Source organism: Rattus norvegicus, chromosome 8 (assembly GCF_021556685.1).
Source record: "Rattus norvegicus strain SHRSP/BbbUtx chromosome 8, alternate assembly SHRSP_T2T, whole genome shotgun sequence".
Classification (NCBI taxonomy): Eukaryota; Metazoa; Chordata; class Mammalia; order Rodentia; family Muridae; genus Rattus; species Rattus norvegicus.
This window is the reverse complement of record NC_141541.1, coordinates 112,026,526-112,050,095: the sequence shown is the minus strand read 5'-3', so window position 1 is coordinate 112,050,095 and position 23,570 is coordinate 112,026,526. Positions and strand designations below refer to the sequence as shown.

The window sequence follows — 23,570 nt, the reverse complement described above, 5'->3', positions numbered from 1 at the left end:
TCAGGACTTTCTGTCTGCTCGATGACATTAGTCTCTTGCACAGGCAAAGCAAGTCTGATTTGCAGAGAGACTTGGGAATGCGCCATGGTCTCCAAGCCGTTGCATGCTGACCCCAGTTCAAACCCAGGTACAATTAGTAGAAAAATCTGGAGTGCACTGCCTCAAGTATGTTTCAGTATTTTCTCTCATTTCAGAGAACAGATGTGGCTTCCATGACAACGAGTCTCACCCCCAACCCTCCCCCCCATGCAGACACTGTGCCTGCCCCCCAGGTCCCAGCCCTTTTTCCCCTAGAGACTGAGTAGCACCTGAAGAAGACATTTGTCCCCCAGTGCCTCAGCCAGCTCTGTCATAGCCTTCATTTTAAACTGGTTTTCAAATGGGAACTAGGGCATTTATCAGTGATGTTTTACAATTGCTACAGTCTCTGGGTGGGCATAGGGCAGTGGCTCAGTGGGTAAAGTGTGTGGGCCTGAGTTCAGATCTCCAGAGCTCCTGTAAACGTGGTGTATGCCTGTGATCCCAGCAGTGGTTATGGAGACAAAATTCCTGGGCCTTGCTGGCCAGCTTCTCTTAACAAACCAGTGGGAACTATTAAGGAAGCTACCCGGAAATCAACCTCTGGCCTTTACACACACATGTACACACATGTATGTACACATGCACACGATACACTTACACATGCACGCATTCAATCTCCTGGTTATTCTTATCTCAAGAATAGAGATTACACAGCTGATGTGTCAGATGTAGAAATGCGGTATTTGTTCCTTTTTGATCCCCCCGAGTGATTTAAAATTAACTAATTGCTGAGGATGACCCAGATGCCAAGCCACCAGGCCTTAGTGTAAAAGTGCCTTAGTGACAAGTTTCCTTGGTGCCTGAACTGCTTTCCAAGGTCTACAGTGTTTGGAGGAGACAAAGCCTTTGATACAGGTAGAGTGTTTCATTGTCTCCAGGAGAGTGTGCAGTTGCTCTCTTGGACAATCAGGATTTACAGTAAGAAGGCGGGTAACCCTCTATTATGGAGAGAAGCTGTATTTTGCACATGAAAATGTTAAGACATCAGAGTTGGGGACATGAATTGGTACCGGAGTTTAAACCACTTAGGTTTGTCCCACGTCCGAAGTAGGTGCCACTTCAGTCTGAATCTGTTGAAATAAGGACTTTGCGAGCCTGTCTTCTCCCATATCTCATCGGTTGATGTATTCAGTCCACACTCCCCACTCTCCTAGCTGTTCCATGCATTCATCTGGAGATGTTTGGAAGAAAAGAGGGGAGTGTGTTTGTATAGTTCATCTTTAGTAGCACCATTGAGTTTCATCCTCAAGACAGCACAAAAGCAAAACCACTTAGGAGGCAGGGGAGTCTCCACTAATCTCTTCATTCCTTTTCGATTCTCATTGCTTTGTGACACAAAAGATGTTGTTTACAGGTGAGGAAACAGAGGACCAGAGAGATAAAGCCAGTTGCCCAAGGCAGCAGAAACAGTGTTTGCTAATTCCCAAAGGCCCTGGGCAGACCCTAAATCTGCTGCTTTGAATGAGGAAGGGAGAGTAGGCTACAGCCCAGGCCAGGACCTGTGCTCCTCCTGGGCCCTGAACTGTGAGTCCTACCTCACTGCACCTCCCCAGCCCTCAGTGCCTCCTGCTGTTTCTCCAGTGCTCTGAGGAGCCTCTGTGAGGGAGAAGGAAGCTTTGGGACTAGCAACTTCCCTGAACCTTTCAGAGCTTCCACTCAGACGTCTTCAGAAGGAAGTCAGCCTGACCGAGGGGCCGCTGTTGTGAACATTTTATATAAACAAACCCAGTTGGTGACTATTTTCAGTATTTTCTCGATGGCCCTGAGCTTCACCTGCTTTGAGAACAAGCGAGCGTTTAATGTATTCGAGAAATCTTAGATTAAAAGGTTTCTCTATTGAAACACTTTTCTGGTCTGACTGCTTAAGGCAGCAGTTCTCCTCCTTGCTAACGCTGCAGCCCTTAGTACGGTCTCTCATGCCGTGATGACTCCCAAGCATAAGATTAATTCATTGCTGCTTCATAACTGTAATCTTGCTACTGTTAGGAACCATAATGTCAATATTTGATATGCAGGACATCTAATATGCGACCCCTGTGAAAAGGTCATCCTAGCTCCCAAAGGGGTCATGACCCACAGGTTGAGAAACACTGGTCTTAAAAATGACTCCCGTGGCATTGGCTTAATGGTTGTAGTGGTGGCTGCCAAGTGCTTCATGCTTTAGTGCATATGCTGATAAAAATATGATGTATGTTTTTTTAAAGATTTTATTCATTTATTATATGTAAGTACACTGTAGCTGTCTTCAGACACACCAGAGGAGGGCATCAGATCTCATTACAGATGGTTGTGAGCCACCATGTGGTTGCTGGGAATTGAACTCAGGACCTCTGGAAGAGCAGTCGGTGCTCTTAACCACTGAGCCATCTCTCCAGCCCACGATGTATGCTTTTATAAGTCAACGTGCACATGTGTTTGCTAGTTGTGACCGCCGAGAACAGTGAGCAAGTACAGAACCCAAACTTTGATTTTAAATATCGTTTTCTTTCTTTCTTTCTTTCTTTTTTTTTTTGGTTCTTTTTTTTCGGAGCTGGGGACCGAACCCAGGGCCTTGCGCTTCCTAGGCAAGCGCTCTACCACTGAGCTAAATCCCCAGCCCCTAAATATCGTTTTCTAACAAAACATAATAGAGTTTCTACAGTAATGGCTGGGTTTACAGCAGAGAGTGGAAAGTACAACCTGAGTCCGGAGTGTTGCGTGGGGCCAGGAAGTAAGAAGAGGCTCAGAGGGAAAAGAAGGGCAGGGGAGGAAGGGAGAGAGAGGGTGGACGTGAACATCTGCAGGGCTGAAAGAGCCCCAGCTGTCCACGTGGCTGCAGATTTAGCAACGAAGTTCATATAGTGGATTATGACGCAAGAATAAAATGAATACGCTCAAGACCATAGTACTGTAAGTGGGAGAGGAGAGGAGGAACCCATGTTTCTTAAAGAACTGCCCTTCTTTTTAAAAAGGACTTATTTATTTATTTATTTATTTATTTATTTATTTATTTATTTATGTATTTTGTCTGCATGTGTGTCTGCACCATGTGCATGCCCGAGAAATCTGTCAGACCCTCCTGTAACTAGAATTATAGACAATGCAGAGACACTGTGTAGGTGCTGGGAATCGAACCTGAGCCCTGGAGTACCAGTCAGTGTTCTTAACCATTGAGCCATCTCTCTAGCCCCAGAATTGCATTTCTCAAATATTGGAAGAGACGGATAGGGAACAAGATGGGGGTGGGTGGGTGAGAGGAATAGAGTACTAAAATAGGGTAAAACCTTGAGAAATGACGTTTCTGGAGACTCAAGTCATCTTTTCCAACGTAGTTATTATTATGGTGTTCAGAACATATGCTGGAAATTATCTGATATGCCCCCCATCAGTAAGTAAAGTTTAATTACCGAGGGTTTGTAGGGTTTTGACTTGGTTTGACTTGGTATCACGTTTTAAGTTAGTGCGTGAAGACACGACCTCAACCATGTGACCAAGGTGAACACCACCAGTAGTCAGTGATGCCGCTAGAAGGTACACCCTAATAGGACACAATGAAAATGGTACCTTACCTCTATAATATTGTGCAAAGCCTCACAGCCACAAAGCAAAAGGCCTTACAAGCTTTTCAAAAGGGCCAAGGTCATGAAAGAAGCCTGAGAAACTGTTAGGGTTGAAGGGGACACAGAGACCTAGTGGCCAAATGCAACGTGTGTCTTGAATTGGATCCAGGAACAGAAAATGAACATGAGTGCAAAACATGGGGAAATTCCAGTCAAGTGCGTATTTTTCTCAGAGGGCTCCCCAACCGTACTGTGGCTATGTCAGGTCTTAGCAATTATGATGAATTATGGCTATACTTCATAACCATATCCTTCCAGATAGCAGGTCTTCACCATTCCCTCCTGAGGGATACAGTTCTATTTCCAACATTTAGGAAGCTGAGGCAGCCTGGACTACGTAGAGAGTACTAGGCTAGTCATAGCCTCGTAGTAGCTTATCACAAAAGTGGGAGAGTGAGTCACTAGGGAGATAGATCAGTGAGGAAAGCATGCCCTTGCCACACAATCATGAGGACTGAGATCCACGTAAAAGCTGAGTGGGCTTGGGGCAGAGGCAGAGAATCCCAAAGCAAGTAGCTGACTGTGAGCTCTTGGTTCCGAGCCTCCTTGCATAGAGAGGGATTCAGGAAAGCACCTGATGTTAACTTCAGTCTCCACCTGTCCATACATGCATGTGCACAGGCACTTGCACACAAGTGTCCAGACGCATATGAACAGGCATGCACACAGACATGTGCCCCACATGCAAACATGCTTACACATACAGTAAATGTATACTGTACACAAATATACACTATATACAAGCAGAGGACTAGGAAAGAATATCATATAAGTACAGCCCTACATTTTTCAGGTTTTTCTGTTTCTCTAGCATTTTTCAGCAGGCACACCCTTTGAGGAATGGGTGATACCCAGTTATTACATAAATTCTACCAAAAAAAGAGTACTTTTCATACTGATTGGTTCTAAGGAATTATATTTTCATTTAATGGTGAGCAAATGGAGAGAAAATGAGAGAAAATTGGGCTGTTATCGAAATCTACTTATTAAATAAAGATTGCATATAGCCTTATATATTTTCATTTGTTTTTAAAGGTATGCCTAAACTATGTCTTGCTCTGGGGATGATCTAGGCTCATGGTTAGTGCTCTGTAGGCACCCGGGTACCATTTTTCTAAATAGTCTCTAACAGCCCTCAAGGACTGTGCCTTAGAGAACTGTGGGCTGTAGTTCATAGGTATGATTTCATTACCGATAAAAAGCAAACCTAGCATTTGCCCACGCTGTCTTAAAGAGTCCATTCAAGGGCTTTGAAAGTGAATGTTAGAAGAGTCAGGGCTACTGAGTGTTTGCGGTTCTGTCAAATGTCCTCCCAGGTTAGAAGATCAACGTCTCAGGCAGTGATTAACTTGTGCTATGGATCCATGCTGCCTGCAAGGTTTGTGGCTCTCACTGGTCTCCTTGGGAAACATTGTAAGCACTAACTAAAGCTTTGTAACAGCTTTGTCTCCAGACAGTAGAGAAGTGCATAGGGTGACTTAGGAGCCAGAGAGTCTGGTTTTATTGTGGTGGGTTTTTTTTTTCTAGGCACGTTAATTTTTTTTAAAAGAAGTTACCTTCCATGAAGATCCTGCTTGGATGATATCATTATATTTTAATTCGATGATGCTAACCCTGGAGAAAGTTTGAGGTTTCCTTCAAAAGTCGTCTGTGCATTCAAAACATAAGAACAGGCTCCTCGCATGATTCTAGCATAGGGGTTTTTTTTGAAATGGCTTTCCTGATGGGAATCATTGAGAGGCGATCTCAGCTTTCAGGCATGCCAGGAACATATATAGCATATGTTTATAAGGGAAGAACATGCCCAAATCAAACCCTACTGTCTAGTGTTTGCCTACCAGGAGCTTGGATTGGAGCTTCATTCTACCCTCAGAACCTTCCGGGGCTTCAGAGAAACCTTCATATTTGTTTATTCCCATAGCTTTGCCTAAACCATAACCAGTGAGGAAAAGTTGGACGTACTTAATGATGGTTTTACACAGAGATACAGTGTTAATCCAGTCACTTTACATGTCTGTTACCTCATCTACTTACCAGCTTTTATTTCTTGTATGTAAATATATTTAAACTACTTCAGGTCTACCTTAGTAAATTTTTTTTAAACCAAACCAAGCAAAACAAAACATTTTTGTTTTCATTTAAAAAAGTTTTAGGTCACGTAAAACAAGGCAACATTTACTCCTCCTCCTTCTCTTCTGGCACTGGGTCGGTTGTTACCGTCACTGGTCCCTTCTACCTCCATGCTGTCAACCCCTTCCTGCCCACTCTCCTTGGCCTCAGGAGTAGATGTGCCTTCGTCACCATTCTGCTGGCTCTCTGTTGTGTCTTCAAAGTGTGTCTCCTCTGTCTCCATCGGGATGCTCTCCTCATCCTTCTTCTCCTCAGCTCTGTTCTCCACTTGCTCTTCCTCGGGGAATGATGCTGCCCTGGCTGCGTTCAGCTTGCTCTGCTGCCTCTTTCTCCCTCTCCTCCTGCCTTTTGCCGGCCTGTTCCTCCACCCGTGCCGTCTCAGCTGCAAGCTTCGCCATATCTCCTTCCAGCTTCAGACCATACAGCCTTTTAAGTTCATTGTTAAAGGAGTCTGTGCTTTCCAGGATTCCCTCTTCTTTTCCTGGTGTCGCTCCTCTATCTGAAGAAGCTCAGTTTCTAGTTTCCGCTGATGAAACATTGAAGACTAGACCTGTCGCTTCAGACCCTGCGTTCTAGCTGTTGTGGCAACCGACCGCACACCAGGTGCTACACTCTCAGTGAGGAGCTCACTGGTGAGGCGGTGGTTTCTCTGGAAACGGGCAGTGGCTGTATGCTTCATTGAAAAGCCATCATCATAATCGTCTGGGTCCTCAGCAGGCTGGATGCTCATGTGAGGTTCTCCCTTCTCCATGAGAGACTGTCTCTGTCAACTTTCTTCCTCTAATGCAGCTTCTACACGACTTTTTGCATTAATATATGCAAGGTACACAGAAGTTACGATAGGCCTTCATAGATTCATTGTACTCTATCTTTTCTGCTTTGTATTCATTTAAATATTCTTGTTTCTCTTCATCAGTGAGATCTCGCCCCATGCCACCAATAACCTTGCCAATCTCCCACAACTTTAGGTCAGGGTTGGAAGCCTTTACTTGGTCCCAGACCTGTCTGCCGTACCACATGTAGGGCATCAGTGGCTTATCTGGTGGCTTTGGAGGCTTTGGAATTGTAATGCCAGAGGATACCGTGGCATGACTGTTGGTGCCTGGGTTCCCCCGCAGCCTGTAGTTGTTATAGGCGAGAAGATGACTGTGTGGATTGTATCCCACAAACCCTGGTGTGCTGGGCATTTGTGGGAGGTGGAGCATAAGATGGTCTTTTTGACATTTTGGAAGAGTAGGTTCTCAGTTCCTTAAAAATGAATCTGAAATACCGCAGGCTGAGAAGGAGCCCATAGCTCCCACTTCCCTTCCCTTTGTCCCCCGCCTACCTTAGTAAATTTTAAATCTATAGCATATTGTTGTTACATTGTGATAAGTACTCTTGACTTAGTTTGACTGAGTTTGGAACCTCTGAGTGTGTCTGTGAAAGCACTTCCAGAGAAGTTTAAAACTGAAGAGGGAAGATTCATCCTAAACGTGAATGATTCTAGACTGAAGGAGGTTGGGGAATGGGCCCAGCATCAGTCGGTCTCTTCTTTCTGACTGTAGACACAATGTAACCAACTACCTCAGGCATGCTTCTCTGTCAAGGTGGACTGTGTGCCTCTGAACCGTGAGCCAAAATTAACCCTTACCTTTAACTGTTTCAGTTAGGTATTTCATCACTGCAGTGAGTAAAATATCCAGTACATTAACAGTAGTTACCACACTGAACATTTGATCCCCAGAATGTTTTCATCTTCTAGTGGAACAATTTATCCAGGTTCTTCATTTTCCCCCTGGCAGCCACTATTCTATTCTGTTTCTGATTTCAGCTTCTTCAAAGTCCACAGAATATACAATAGCCATCGAATAGTAAAACAGTAGTTATCTTTTGTGTTTGCCTTATTTCGGTTGATATTACATCCCCAGATTCTCCCACATTGGTCCCCTGCATTATAAAGGCTGGATAATGGCCTGTCATGTGCCACATTGTCTCTGATCCACTTATCTATTGATACATTGATGGACACAGGCTGTTTCTGGATCTCGGTTATTGTAGAGGGCTACAGTGAACTCTTTGTTGAGTAAAGGCTTCTCTTTGACATCCTGATTGATTTCCTTTGGGTAAATAAATACCGAGTAATGGGATGCTGCTGGATCATATTCTATTTTGAGACATCCAGTACTGTCTCCCATAATAGCTCTATCAGTTTGCTTCCGCATACAAGCCTTACCTATGCCCTCCACCCTAACTAGCACTCACCCTTTTTGCTAATGGCCCACCTAGAGTACAGAGACGCTTCACTGTGGATTTTATTAGCATTTCTCTAACAACTAGTGATGTTGAGCATCTTCCCCAGACCTGACAAAGGCCAATTAAAGTTCTTTGCCCCCCACCCTTTGTATTGTTTTGGAGATAGATGGGATCCAGGCTGGACTGAGCTATTCCTCCTGCCTCCAGTTCCCGAGTGCTGAGTTCTGAGGTATGAGCCAGCATGCTTAGAGCCTGGGACCTTCTAATGCTATCTTTTTCTGTTCAGTTGTGTGATCCCTCATGTCCTTCATATGTCATTGAGTTGTATGATTCCTCATGTACTTCACATGTCATTGAGTTGTATGATTCCTTATGTACTTCACATGTCATTGAGTTGTATGATCCATCATGTTCTCATGTCGTTGAGTTGTGTGATTCCTCATGTACTTCACATGTCATTGAGTTGTATGATTCCTGATGTACTTCACATGTCATTGAGTTGTATGACCCATCATGTTCTTCTCATGTTGTTGAACTGTGTGATTTCTCATGTACTTTGCATGTCATTGAGTTGTATGATTCCTGATGTACTTTACATGTCATTGAGTTGTATGATCCATCATGTTCTCATGTCGTTGAGTTGTGTGATTCCTCATGTACTTCACATGTCATTGAGTTGTATGATACCTTATGTACTTCACATGTCATTGAGTTGTATGATCCATCATGTTCTTCTCACGTTGTTGAACTGCGTGATTTCTCATGTACTTTGCATGTCATTGAGTTGTGTGATTCCTCATGTACTTCACATGTCATTGAGTTGTACGATCTCTCATGTACTTTATATGTCATTGAGTCATAGGATTCTTCATGTACTTTGCATCTCACCCTCCTCTCAGGTAGCTGGTTGTTTTCTAAACTTCCGCAGGTGGCAGTTTCATTTTGTCATTGTCCCTTTCCTGTGAGAAGCTCTGTAGTTTGAGGTTGTTCTGCCTCTTTATTTTTGCTTTGGGGTCATCACCTTAAGATGATCACCTTTTTGTAACCTCTGTTACCTAAGAAGTGAGACGAGCTAGACTGTGCGGAAGAGAATACACATCACAGTGCGAGTATTGAGGTCATGTCAGCTCTCTCCTGCTGTGAGTTCTGAGGGTTAAACTCAGGTTGTTGGACATGAATGGCAAGTGTGTTTACACACCGAGTCATCTCACTGACCTCTAGCTTCTAGAGAACATATGCTATTTCATGCTGAAAACTGGAGGGGCTATTAAGTGCAGTTATTAAGTGTTCCAAGTAGTCACTGAAGGTAGGGTAGGGTCAGCATTGTAGTCTGAATGAAGTGGTCTTGTGGTACAACATCCCTCTGGCAGAAAATCTTTGGCAGGTGGACCAGGCCAGGCCTGCGAATACCCTCTTCCTCTCGAGACCCTTTAATGCTTCCCTTCTCTTGGCTTCCACACCTTTTCTGATATGACCCCAGTTCACTTCCCTTGACCACATTATCCCAACCCAGCTATATTGGGAGAGAGCTGCTTTCTTTGATCCCCACCCATAACTTCTGCCTCCACCTCTAACCAGGCAGGGCACCCATTCTGTTCAGAAGGCTTCCACAGTCCTGATCCATCACTGTCTCCTTCAGGAAGTCCTCCCTCAGTCTCTCTAGGTCTAAAGGAGGAGACGTTGCTAGTCGTTCCTTCAGCATCTGTCCTGACACCCCCCTCATTAGCCCTGGTATGCTGCATTTTTGACTGTCACTCTCTATGCCTATAATGAGGTATGATATATGTATCATATATGTGCCCATAATGCTATATATAATTATATCATTATATTTGTGTGTGTGTGTGTGTGCATGTGTGTGCCTGCCTATGTTTAGAATCAGGAGAAACATTGTCTTGTTGTATCTCTAGCTCATTACCTAATTCAGGGCAGCAAGGTGCTCAAAAAGTACTTTTTGAATAAATCAACCAACCAGCCAGTCAACAAGGGTACCAATGAACGGACATGTGAGCAGTATTGATCTGAACCCAGTGCCCACTTTCCACTTCCCATCCCAGAGGATTTTCAGTGGGAAAACCACCGTGGAACTCAAGCTGCCCTACAGTCATGTCTTCTGGGAAGCATAATTGGCCTTGTCGTCATTATGTGCCACACATAAGGAGAAATTCTTTAAACAACTAGAAGATGTCTAGTAGAAACTTGGCAGAGAGGGGGAGTCACTGACATTCAACTGGGATTTTATTTCTGGAAATAAATGACTAAATAATAAAACTAAACCTAAAGTTTAAGAACCAGGGGCTGGGGGTATGGCTCGGGATCAAATGCTAGCCAGGCAAGTATGGCAACCTGAGTTCGGATCCCCAGAACCCATGTAAAATGCCGTGTATAGAGGCACACGCCTATAGCACCAGCAGTGAACAAACAGAGACAGCAGATTATGGAGGATCATTGACCACCAGAGTAGCCAAAATGTCAAATTTCCGATTCAGTGAGAGACTGTCTGAAAAAATAGTGTGGAAAGCTATAAAAGAGATTCAAAGTTGACCTCTAGCCTCTACATGTACATGCGTCTGCACGCATACATTCATGTACACACACACACACACACATGCACAGATACACACACACACACTCACACACTCAAACACAAACACAGATACACACACACACAAACAGATACACACACATACACGCACACACACACTTTCACACATACACACAAACAGAGATACACACGTACATACACACTCATGTACACACACACACACACACACACACACACACACACAACTTATTGCTTAACTTAATGAAGCATTGAGAAATAGATTTTCCCCTCTGATTGTGTTTGGGTATCAATCCAATCATTTTTTTACACGTACTAAAATTTTTAATGGCAGGTTGTCAAATAAATGGTATCCTGTCACTTTATGCAATAGAGGTTTCAGTGTTTAAATACTCCACAACATTGCCGTATCTGAATTACCTCATATTTCATTGGTCCCTGTCAGAGGCAGAGTAGGAAAAGGAGATTAGAGAAGTGGAGGGAGAATTGAATACTATAGTAAATGCCAAACAGAGTAGACCAGAGTTCGGATTTTCTTGTCTGCGATTGGCCTGTACACACTGAGTGACGGTTGATGCCTTTACCTGGCTGCTTTGAGATCAGAGCCGTGGCTGCCTCCTTATTGCCATGGCTTGAGTGCTTCCAAGACGCCAGCAGAACAGTCAGTCCCACCAGGATCTCTGCTACTTGTTAGATACACGAGGCAGAAGAAACTCTTCAGCTCTTCAGCCACAAAGCCTCTCAAGGACAACAGCACTGGTTGCTAAGGAACAGTGGCAGCATATTTTGGGGCAGACACTTCGCTGCTAGAGTTGACCTTTCTGCTTCAGCTAGGCTGTCTCCCCAGGAAGAGGTGGTGTCCGTTTTTGTTTCTCAGTGTAATGGTGACATACTGACTGTAGTTCATTAGTTCATCTCTTTCAGTCAAGGGTTATCTCCCATGAGCCTTCCTTAAGGCTGAGAGGAGAGGACAACACACCTGCCATCCCATAAGTAGTGAGATGATTCTAGAAAGTCAAGAGGAATAAAATGAGGGAATCCATCTTGGCCATTGCTTTAAAAATGGCTGCCGACTGTTTGGGTGAAAACTGTGTTTCCTCGTCCTTTTATAGCTCCCTTGCTTGCCAGGGTCATACATTCTCTTAGATAAACAAGGACATTCACAGGTTTGCTTGGGAAGAATGAGAATTTAACTCCCAGAACCTGGAGAACATGGCAAGCCTTCGGGAATGTCTAGACTTTATTAGCTAGAAAAAAAACACTTTAAAGCTGTTTTTAGAAATATCGTAATCCTGTCAGACAAGAACCAATTCATATTCTTCCCCTCCCTCCCTCCCCTCTCCCCCCCAAAGAACTTTGGGACAGCATTTTCACAAGCTCTTAAAATTCATTCAGTGTAGCAATTTAGGGTGACTTAATTAAAAACAACTAACAATGTCATTAAGCTGGTGAGCAAAATAGATTTAATTTCAGCCTCGAGGTCTACCTCTAGGCTGCAGAGAGCTTAGGTTAGCGTTTTGTCCTGTTTCCCTTTCCACTTGGGCTACCATCCAGCAGTGCTGATTGCACACTGTGCCCTTAGCTACCAGGTAGATTTTTCAGAAGAAATGAAAACTGAGCCCAAGAAAATTAACCTTGATTCGAGTGGACTCAAGTAGATTAGTACGTCAAAAACTACTCCAGACAAGATGTTCTCCCTGGCCAGAGAATTACATGAGGCTAGCAATCAAGAGGCCTAGATCTGATCTTGGCCTTATCACGGATTGTATGATTCTAAGACAAGGTAGGAGGACCCGTATACTCCTGAGAACATTTGTCTGGGAGCTAAGCACTGTTAAATACTCGCTAAGAATCTTAATGGCACACTGGCTGTTCTTCCAGAGGACCTGAGTTCAATTCTCAGCACCACATGATATCCCACAACTCTCTGTAACACAAGTGTCAGGGGATCGGACACTGTCTTTCATGGTTATGAGGCCTGTACATTTAGACAAAAACATTCACATGCATAACATAATTATTTGTAAGAAGGTTGACTTTGGGCTGTGGCCATAGCTCGGCCAATACAATGCTGTCCTTCCAAGCATGAGGACCTGAGTGTGAACCCATATTTAAAAAAAAAAAAAATCAGTGGAGATAGTAGCATGCACCTGTATTTGTTGTGGTGTTTGGTTTTGCTTTTTAACCTTCTATTGATTCTTTGTGAGTTTCGCCTCATGCACCCCAATTTCTCTCATCTCCCCAACTGTTTGTACCTGCCCTCCACCCCGGCAACCACTCCAAAAGAAAAAAAAAACAGCCAAACCATGACCAAACAAAGCTTTCCATGGAAGCTGCAGTGTGTTGCCGTGTGTCACACAGCACACCCTTTTGTCTAGCCATTGTTTTGGAATGTTCATTGCAATGAGTCATCGGTCTGGCCTGAGGCCTCTGGCTTCTACTCTGTCAGTACTGAATCCTCATGGGTGCTCCTTGTAGATGTCCTGTTGTTGGTCTGTGTCACGGAAATCATGCAGGTTTGGTTCTGCAGGGCTCGGACCTTCATGCCCTCTAGCTATTCATAGATGGGGTAGATGTTGAGGTGAGCCAACTGGAAGCCCTGGATCTGGGCCCAGGGGGGTAGCTGAGTTGGTCAGCCCCCCAGCTCTCCTGCACCCACACCACCATGGTATCCTCTCAGCCAGCAAGGGGTGAAGTCATTCCCCTCCCCCACTCTCACTCCTCAGAGCCAGCTCGCCCTGTGTCCCTGCTGCCAGTGCCACCTCTACTGTGTGTCCAGGCAAGGTGCAGGGCCCACTCTCCTATGTGTGCTGCGGCCAATGAGGCCCTGGGCCAGCTATGAGCAGCCCTTAGATATCAACATGGTCAGCAGCAGCCTAGACCAGGGGTATTCATATGGCCTCTGGTGGTAATGTGGGTCACAAGCATTGACATAAACATAAACCTGCTGCTGGCCATAGACCCAGACGTGTCCCTCAGTGGCAGCACAGACTGAGATTTCAGTATGGCTCCAGGTGACGTTGTAGGCTCCTCACATCAGGCTGTTCCTCTCCACCCCCATGTCCCCAGTTCCGCCTCTCTTCATGGAGTCCAAACTGTTCAGATTCTCTTTCTCTCCCATCTGTCCACCACATGCTCGCCCCATCACAGTGGATCCTGCAGTGGTGAGCAGCCTCTGGGTGTCTTCTGCTCACCTGCACTCTGTGGTGGTGGGTGGGCCTCTCGTTGTACGCACTCGTAATCCCAGCACAAGGAGGTGGACAGAGGTGGGTGGGTTCTTATGGTTGCATTGGCCAGCCATCTTACCCAGTTCCATGTGCTCCAGTCAGAGAGAGACTGTCTCTCTCATTCATAGGTAGTAAGTCATGGATGGCCTCCAAAGAGCGACAGTCAGGGTTGTTCTCCGAGTTTCGCATGCACCTTCACACATGTGCACATGCGTCCCTATACATGGACATACACAAACATGAATACACACACAGGCCCAGCAATGTCAACAATAAGTCCTGGTTGTAACCATCCCTTCATGCCTACTTTTCTTTCAGGTCAGGCTTTCTGGAGGCCTGACACGACTCTGACAGCTCCTAGACCTTCCCTTGCACCCGACTGCCTTAAGCAGGAAACTGTACACCAAACAGTCCCCTTGTTGGTGACTACTGGACTGTTGTCATGGTAACCCAGCTGCTCTAAACACTTCATAGATATCTTCAGGAAACTACTTCGAGACAGCAACTCACTCCCCTTGGTGGCTGACAACGGCTTCTGCTTTAAGAGGCCTTATTCCAGTCCCAACTCCTCCCTCCTGCAATGTCAGTGCCATACCATTCTGGCAAGCCCTACTAGCCCCCAGATGGCCTTGCCCATGACTGCCCTTCAAGCCCAGCCTTGGCTAGTCTGGACCTCATAGCAGCCGTCATCAAATTAGAATCAGGGAAACAGCACTCCTCACAGGGACCCAGCAGATAGTTCATGACTGACTCAATACGGGGCCGTATCTATCTATACACGGCTTGGGATTGGTTCTTATTCAAAGCTTGTTGTCTGGTTTCTATGTGAGACTTGTGAAGAGTCTTAGTGAAATCAGAAGCTGTTCTGTGATTGGTACAAAGTGTAGTCCCACAGTTACATGGCATACCCATGATACTCTGTTCGGATTGTTTAACTGTCCTGTTTCCCACACTTTAACTACTTAGTGTGGGAGGTTTCTCTTTTATCTGCGACCCCTGGACATCCAGTGCTGCAGGGTTAGGTCCTAATAAAGACTTCTCCCAAATGGCCTTTTGAATACATTTGTCTTTATCATGGGTGGAATAGGCTGTTCTGATTACGTGAAATTCAGGCGAAAACCCAGGGCTTCCAACCTGGCAATAGAAGTAAGAGGGTGGTCAGAGAGTTCCAGAGAGATGCCAGGAGCTGAGGGTCCTGACGCCCAGAGTTGTAACCCAAGAGGCGACTCTGGATTCCAAAGTGTCAGAACTAGAGGACTTGGTACTTAAGGCCTCAGAGCTCTAATATCCAGAGTCATCCAAGAATTAGGGACTCCAGCACCCAGAGTTCTGAGCTGCAACACTAGGAGGCAAAAAATGGCTGAAAAGCTCAGGAGAGTGACTGAGGATAGAATCTGCAAGACGCTAAAGACAGGAGAGAGGCAGGTGAGGATCAGCCCAGAAGCTGCAGCTTGCAAGTGAAGATGGGAGCCGGTGAGCAGCCAGGCAGGGGGTAAGTAAGGTCCAAATGTTGTGAGCTCTGGTCTCCTGAAGAGTTCAAGACAGAGCCGCCAAGAGTCCTTGCACCCCCTCTCCACAACTGTGGGTCTTGCCGCTGCATGAAGGTGCTTCAAGCCACAGACAATGAGCGCCCAGTTTGCCTCTACTCCCCAGAGTCTAGACCTAAGAGGCCCAGCATCTAGAAGCCCAGCTTCACAACTTGTGGAACTCACAGCCACAAATGCACAGGGAGCTGCCCCTTGCTTTCCCATGATTTCTATAGAGTAGAGCCGAGGAAGCCCTAGCCGGCCATTCGTGATGATTCCAAGCAAAGCCCTTGAGTTTCTCTGGAGCAGGTGTATTCCAGCGCCAACACCTTCCGCCTAAAATGTAATTATCTCTTAGTATCTCGGCTCTGTCGGCTCAAGGAGAGGCCTTTGGCAAAATGCTGAGGGGAGAAATTGCTGTAACAGTTACTGAGTGCCTACCATGTATTCTAAGTGGTTCTAACGCGTTACTCCATTTAATCCTTCCCAGCAGCTCTGCAAGATCAGCGCCGTGAGTTACACTGCACTTTTATAACGAGGGAGTGAGGGGAGGTTAATTCATCAGCCCACCGCAGGTGAGCTCCATCTCTGGCTACATTTCAGACTCACCAGAGGAGCTATTGGGGGGACACTTTCCATGTCATCCCCTCCCCTCTCACCCATCATCTCTGCCGATCAAGGGCTTGGCTTTCAAGCTATCCTGGCTTGCCTTGTGTGGAAGCTCTGTGGTCACTGTGGTGTTTCCAGCAGGAGTTCTGACATTGTCTAGCAAGATGCCTTTCAGTGGATCACTCACAGAGAGTCAGTCTCAGTGTTAATGTCAAAGGAAGCCTGTGGAGCCTATGGTAAGCAGCCAGTGGTGTGATCTGTGATTTGATGGGTTGGAAAAGGGAGGCATGTGCACATAAAACCACACTCATGGTGCATCTGTGAAGCCTTGTTCTGAGAGAGGCAGGTGACCTCGGAGAACATTATCAAATGCAGCAGCTCTAGATTCTCTCTACACTTCGTTTATTTGGTGGCCTCTGAACCTAGTCATACTGTTTAGACAGTACTATGATTCTGTAGGCATTTAGAATGCCAACCAAGCCTTTATGGCTTTCCTCTGTGGCTGAGGATTCTGTGAATCAAAGAACTGTCTGAGAATGAATATTTAGGAAGGACAGAGTTTGTTGGACTCATTCTCTCTCTCTCTCTCTCTCTCTCTCTCTCTCTCTCTCTCTCTGTGTGTGTGTGTGTGTGTGTGTGTGTGTGTGTGTGTGTGTGTGTGTGTTAATAGATACATAGAGATGAGTAACGTCAGGTAATGAATAATATAAACACATTGAATGTTAGAATATAACTCAAATTATGGGTATAAACATTTGTACCTCAGCCAGCACAGTGCCACACACCTGTAATTCCTGAGCTCGGGGCGTGGAAGCAGGAGAATCTATAGTTCGAAGCTAACCTGAACTACACAGTGAACAAAGACCAGCCTGGACCACATAAGACTGTGTCTCAAAAATAAATTTGTACTCCAATAGTCTCTTATGTAACAGAATGTGCCACTGCAAAGTCTTTTGGCGTGCTTTTGATGTGATTCGAGCAAGGCTAAATCATCTATAAAATGGGTTGCCGAATCCTAACTCAGAGGAGAGGTGTACGGGGAGCTTCCCACCATTGTCATGTGACACTGTCATTTGCAACAGTGTCCAGTCAGTGCCTTCTACCTGTGTTAAAGTAGCATTTATTCGCCTGTTATAATTGTTATCTTGGAGGCTTATTGGTGCAACCTAGGCATCTGCTAATCGAGGCCGAGTCTTGGAAGCTTCTAGCCTCCATACAATCCTATCTAGAATGTTTTCAGCCTCTGAGACTTGCTGCTGAATAAACTCACCCCTTCCTAGTTCTTTCTGAGCTCTAGCAGCCTGGTTCAACCCTGCTGTTTTGACCCCAGCTCCTCTCCAAGCTGACTGATTCAATCTGGCTTCTCTCAGCCTCCCACTTTTTGCTCCACTTGACCTCATCTACCTCTGGCAATCTGTTCTGACTCCTTCTGTTCTGTCTTCACCTGTGTCTTGCTTGTTCTTTCTTCAACCTGTCTCTGTAAAACTCTCCCTGTAAAACTGCCCCATCTCCTATCTTTCTCTCTCTGCAGTGCTTCTCTTAAGTAGCCTCTCTTTCCTTTCTCTTCTCCTGCATGTTGGGCATATCCTATTCTGTCAAATCTTTCTTTGATTCATCACTTTGTCTGCCACTCAAGTAGACATCACTCTCAAACATTGGTGCCCTCTTCTACAAACTAACTTTACCTTCCTTGTGTGGGATTAAAAGTCTGTATTAAGGAAGATCATGTCTGTATTCTAACCAGAGGGATTAAAGGTATTTGTTAAGACTAAGTTACATCACAGCAAGAAACAGGTTTTTCCAGTAAACAATACAATCTTGGGGTTCACAGTGTGGTCACATATCCTGCAGCATCCCTGTGGTAGAGTTAGACTGTCTTCCCCCTTTTAGAATTAGATACACTGTATACAAGGTCCGTGAAACATATGTCCAAGTCAACATTGGTTTCCGGTTAAAGGCTCTAAGGGACTCTGTATGATTCACCACTTACCCTTTTTTTTGTGCCACTGTGCAACTGCAGAGGCAAAGCCCAGCCTTAATCAGCCTTAAGTAGCCCTGATGCACAGAACCTCTGGTAACTAATGTTGCCTGGGGAACACAGCAAGGGAATCATGCCAGAGGAAGTCCTGAGCCTCGGTTGTTACTGTAGCACTCCCCTTTCCTGCTCTGGCTAGGATTGGAGTCACTTGTTTGTGTCACTTGAGCACCTGTGGATGTGTTATTTAGTGCTGCCTGTTCCATACGGCGTTTCTGGTTCGGGGCTGCACTTTTCCAAGAGAGGCTGATCTCAAAGCAATCTTAACTCACTCCTATCTTTCTCATTACAGATTATCAGGTTAACAGACCAAGAGCAGAACTGCTGTTTGCACCTACTCCTGTTTTCCAAAATCAGTTTTAATTGATGAACTGTTGGCCAGGATAAAATGTCTAGAAACATCACGTCTATGTTAGGAAGAGTCATTGATTATATCCAAAGACAAATTTCCAAGTGTACACACACACACACACACACACACACACACACACACAGCTAGACTGTAGTTATCAGAATATATAGTTTATTGGGTATCACAATGCACTGCTAACGTGTAGCTTCAACAACAAAATTTTATGTTAAATTCTTACTTAGCTTTCAGCTCTGACTCTTTTTAACAAGCTTTCCTCACTGGGTTTATTTTTTCACGTGTCCACAAATCCTTGCTTGAGCTCCATGCAAGAAACAATACTCAGAGTGAGAGTGGTTTGTGGCCTGTTTGTTTATTTGTTTTTGTTTGTTTGTTTGTTTGTTTAGAAGTTTGGGGGTGCTGCATGAGTCAAAACTGCTTTAAGCTATTCTCCAGAGATCATAGTAGCATTCTGCTCATTGGCCGTAGGCTCTGGTGATCCGGGTCATTAGAGAGAGGATCTCTTGCATGCTGATGTATGACAGTGTGAGTGGAGAAGAATGTTCTAGAAGAGTGAGTGGTTAGTCCACCATGGCTATTAGAATGCTGGTGAGCATCAGTACTGGAGACTGACATTGGGCATCTTTAGTCTCTTTAGACTGCAAAGAATAACTTACCTTTCGAGAGCAAAGCTTGCCCGCCACAGACTGGTATAAGACCAGTCTCCATGTTGCTTAGTTTTCTGTCACCTCGACATGGGCTGGAGTCATCAATGAAAAAATGCCCCCCCACCCCTCCATCAGCTTGGCCTCTAATACAAGCTTCTGGGATGTTTTCTACGTTAATGATGTGGCAGGGTCCGCCCAGCTGCTAATTAAGGCTAGTAAAAAACAAACAACAAAAAACAAAAAACCGGCTCCCGGTAGCTTAGCCGTCAACTATGTTCATCGGTCTAAGGAAACCCCCCAGTCTCCCCAATGGGAAAGAGGGAACATTGTATCCGTCGTCTCTCCAGACCCTCACATCAGACATTCATTGCTTCTGATAGCGTCCTCAGATGTCCCCCAGGTAAGGAAGTGGGATAGTCAGCATGTCACTTGTGCTTTCTTGGACAGTGACAAATACAAGTTCCTGGCTGACAAGTCCCATAGCTTTCCACTCATTAACTAGACTTCAGTTTGACTTTTCCTGATTAAGTTAGGTAAATCCCCACTGCCCATTGTCTTGGAACTTGAATATTTTTAAGCATCAACCCACCTGGGCATTCTCTGTTTCTCTTCACTGCATTTATGTGTTTGTGTTCCAAAATGACTAATTACTGTCTTCCCTCTGCTGGGGAAGACACCTCCCCTTCAACTTTGTCGTCTTGAGGATCCTCACACACCACCCGACCTCTCTGATAGCATTCTTTCCAAACGGAAAACTTGGAGGATGCGGTGGTGCTCACCTTTAATCCCAGCTCTCAGGAGGCAGAGGCAGACAAAATCTCTGTGAGTTTGAGGCCAGCCTGTACTACACAGTGAATTCCAGGCCAGCTAAGGCTACATAGTAAGCCCTGTCAAAACAGAAGAAAGAAACCTCCATTTGCATGCTTGCCCAGAACACACAGCAACAATGGGAGATCAAGCCAGACAGTGTGTGCTGTGAGTCTCCTTGCTTACCGTTGCTGTGTTAGACCTGTCCCTCACCCTCTTCTGAACCTATGAGATCTCTTTCTACTTCTGTTCTTTATGAGGACACAGCAATTGCCGAGAGAGAAGGGAAAGGGCTGGTTCTGAATTTACTATAGTGTCAGCAACAACAGACAGCAAACAGAACACACCTGCTGCTTTGTTCCCTGGTATTGATTAAGGTCACAGAGGGCAATCGCCTGCTGAGGGGTGTCTGGGGAGATCTGGTTGCTACCTTGCTGGCAAAGGTAGGTGGATTTTCATCAGGGCACATACACCTCAGACGGGCCACTCATCAAAGTCCTTATCTCTGTGAGGTCCTGTGAAGCCCTGTTAGGCAAGGATCTTTCTGTGTTTGCCTCAACTGTCTAGAATGAAAGAAAGAGAAGATGGCTCTAGAAAGTGGGGCTGGGAGCAAGAGGGTCTGACAGAACGTGGCTTAGTCCTGTAATCCCAGGCTCAGGAGGCAGAAGTGGAAAATCAAAAGTTCAAGGTCATCTTTAGCTACGTAGTGAATTTGAGGCCAGCCTGGGCTACGTGAGTCCTTAGGAGAAAGGAGGTTGGAGTGGGGAACTCCAGAGGTCTAATCGGCAGACAGCTCCTTGCTATAACTGCTAACCTGGCTGTGTCCTTACACAGGTCAGCCTAGTGCTACCCTGTGTCACCTTCATATACTCTTCTGACTGCCACACGCCCTTCATGGTGTCCTTTGACTATGGCTGCAGACTGAGCACACCATATGACATCAGGGTTAAACTGGTACCCAGTAATGACCCTCAAACCTGCCTTTCTTCCTCTCCTCCACCTGCCTCCTAAAGCTGCTGTCTATGATCTTTTCACCATGTCTCCTTCTGACTGAAATCCTGCAGTGATTCCTCAAGCATGTGGAATGGCTTCTCACCCCAGTGCGCTTAGCCTCTGCCCTGGACGCCGTCCTATACCAGCCTTCCCCTTTGACTCGAGCACAGCCACGCTGGCCTTCCTTCACCATTCACGGTCCCCCGGTGGCACTCATGTCCTGGAATGTCTGTCTGCTGATCTTCATTGCACGTGGCCACCTTCCTCAAACCATCAGCTCATCTTTGCAAGGTGCTCTTTAGTACGCCATTGAGTAGCCAGTCACCCTTAAAAATACTGTCCCTCTCCTTCCGTTAGGAAATCCACCTCATGGCCTTTCTTGGGTCCTCTCTGCTGTGTCTGCCATCCAGAGAATAAGGCCTGGGATGCCCGGGGTTCCGTTGACAAATGTTGAATGACAGGCAAGGGACAAGTGCCCCACACATGATAGCTGTTAGTAATTGTATTAGATAAAAAGCAAATGGAACTGGGCTTCTGTTTATATGTGGTTCTTCGCAGTGATGCGCTCAAAGAAACTGGAAGCACAAACCTTTCACTCTCTCAAGAAAATGCCCAGAATGGAAAGGCAGATTTCCCACCTAGAACAGAACATTGTAACCCAGTCTTGCCATCTCATACACAGTGTATCTACCAGTACCATTGTATCACCTACCCAACAATGCTCCTTAAAAGCGTGTGACAGCCCTAGCAATCACATGCTGTTACCTGTTGCCCACTTGTTCACTAGTTAGTTAGTTAGTTATGTTTTGACCTAGTTTTTGAAGGGACATAACAGAAGGTCAGAAGTCAGCTGTCGCACTTGGAACTGGCAGTGAACTTCGGGGATGGGATAGAGAGGGCTGGGAATCCTCAGAGGGACCACTTGGTTATGTGTGCATCTCCTATTCACGTACAGCTGAAAGGCATGTTCAGAGTGTGGGGGTAGGAGGTGGGGGAAGTTCTGGTGAATTTTTAAAGAATGCTGCAGTAAATAAGTTGTACTTGGGGACTTCTGATTACTAAGTACCTTTGTTCAGTATACGAAGAGCAGATCTCTTTTATGGATGTCCTGTGACAGGCACTGAGCCCAGGATTGGAGGAGGTCTCTACTGTTGCAAGGCGGGTACACGGAAGCCACATGTCTACTCTGTTAGCACCCCCTTAGGACCCAATGGATGCTGCGAGATGTAGTTACTAACTCGCTTAATTATTTCATTTTTAATTGCTGCTAATTAGTAACAGCAAGAGAGAAGGGCAGATGTTAGACGTAGAGTTAGGAACATGGTACCAGTTGGGCTAGCAGGAGCGGGCCAAGGGTGAACACCATGCCTCTCTACCTTCACAACAGTGAACTTGGCCCCGTTTCACCCTGCATTGTCTCTCCAGAAGTGCATCCTGTCTTCCACAGCCTCCTGTGAGTGTTCTGTGCCCAACTTCCTCATGTCTAGCACCCACTTGCAGGACAGATGCCTTAAGATTACAGGATGTCATGTGGGGGAAGTCAGGGCTCCCTTGGCAACATCTCCAGGTCAACCAGAACATCTTTTCTTGAGCCCTTGGCTTCATTAGCACGCCGCTCCATGCTGACCTCGACTGACTCATCGGGCTGTGAGCACAGTTGGGAATGGGGATTATTTCCCTGGGGTATCCCGGCTGAGTAATAGCTATCATTTGTATGCAGCTAAATGATCTGCGGAGTGGTGAGACTCAGAGCTCCCAGCTGCATGCTATTTCTGGAAGCCTGTGAATCAGTTTGTTGAGCGTGTGGTTTCTAGAAGGTAAGGTGGACGGGATGGCAACATCTGGAACTGGGGCCTTCTCCTTCCACAGATAGATTCTGTTTGAAGTCTTGGAACTAAAGAATGTGGATTAATGTCTATTTCCTGCTTTCTGGACACAGGCCTGCTATAGTCTTGAGCCTCCAGGTCCTGCCAAAGGAAAGGAGCTGGACGTTGAATATTCATGAGGGTCTGAACTTCAGAAAGCCAAGGTCAGGAAAAACCTTTCTCTAAGATGGGCTTTTGGCATGTTGCCTGGCTTCCCTCGTTTTCTATTCCGCTCCCCTGAGGAAGTTAACAGATACAGGAGCCTCATGTCAGGACAGCGTAGAAGACAACAGTGGGAGCCCCCAAGATGGCAGACAGCTTCCCAGCCCAACGTGAACCACTCATAGCCCACAGTGCCCATATAGCTCATGGGATGAACTCAGGATGAAGTGGGTCAACCCACTTCCCTAGCCAGGCTACTGAGGACTCTGCCCTAGACTCACTCAGGGGCTTGTAGTGCCTCCTCTCAGTCCCTGAGAAAACCATATTTATAACAAACATAGCTGTAGTCCGAAGGCTCACCGGGCCAGAAGGGTTGCCAGGCTTCTTCACCTAACGTAGGAATGTTTACTTGGCCAGTGGATGGACTTCTTCCGCCTCTACTCTCATCTTTCTCTCCCTCTGCTTCCAAATGAACACAGTCCAGAAGGGTTTCTTAGAGCTAAGATGTTAGCAGAGGTCCCCTCCATTTGCCCCACACCTTAAATTGGTTTGAAACAGCTCCTTGCCTCAGGCTCACGTTCCTGGTGTTCAGCAGTTCACTATTCAAGGCTAGAATCTCACCTGTTTTCTGGTCCCTCTGCTTTGGGTTTCATCTCGTAAATTCAGTTGGAGACACTTTATCACCACCTACCCCTTTCTCCCTTTTCGTAAGAATATTCAG

The 23,570-nt window shown here is 45.8% G+C and overlaps 1 protein-coding gene and 1 pseudogene across 16 annotated transcripts in view; one reads left to right on the top strand and one right to left on the bottom strand.

Annotated features, from left to right (window-relative positions):
- Positions 1-23,570, top strand: part of Tmem108 (transmembrane protein 108) — a 287,643-nt gene that overhangs the window by 88,830 nt on the left and 175,243 nt on the right. The gene's annotated exons all lie outside the window — the stretch shown is intronic.
- Smarce1-ps7 (SWI/SNF related, matrix associated, actin dependent regulator of chromatin, subfamily e, member 1, pseudogene 7) lies at positions 5,830-7,034 on the bottom strand (annotated as a pseudogene).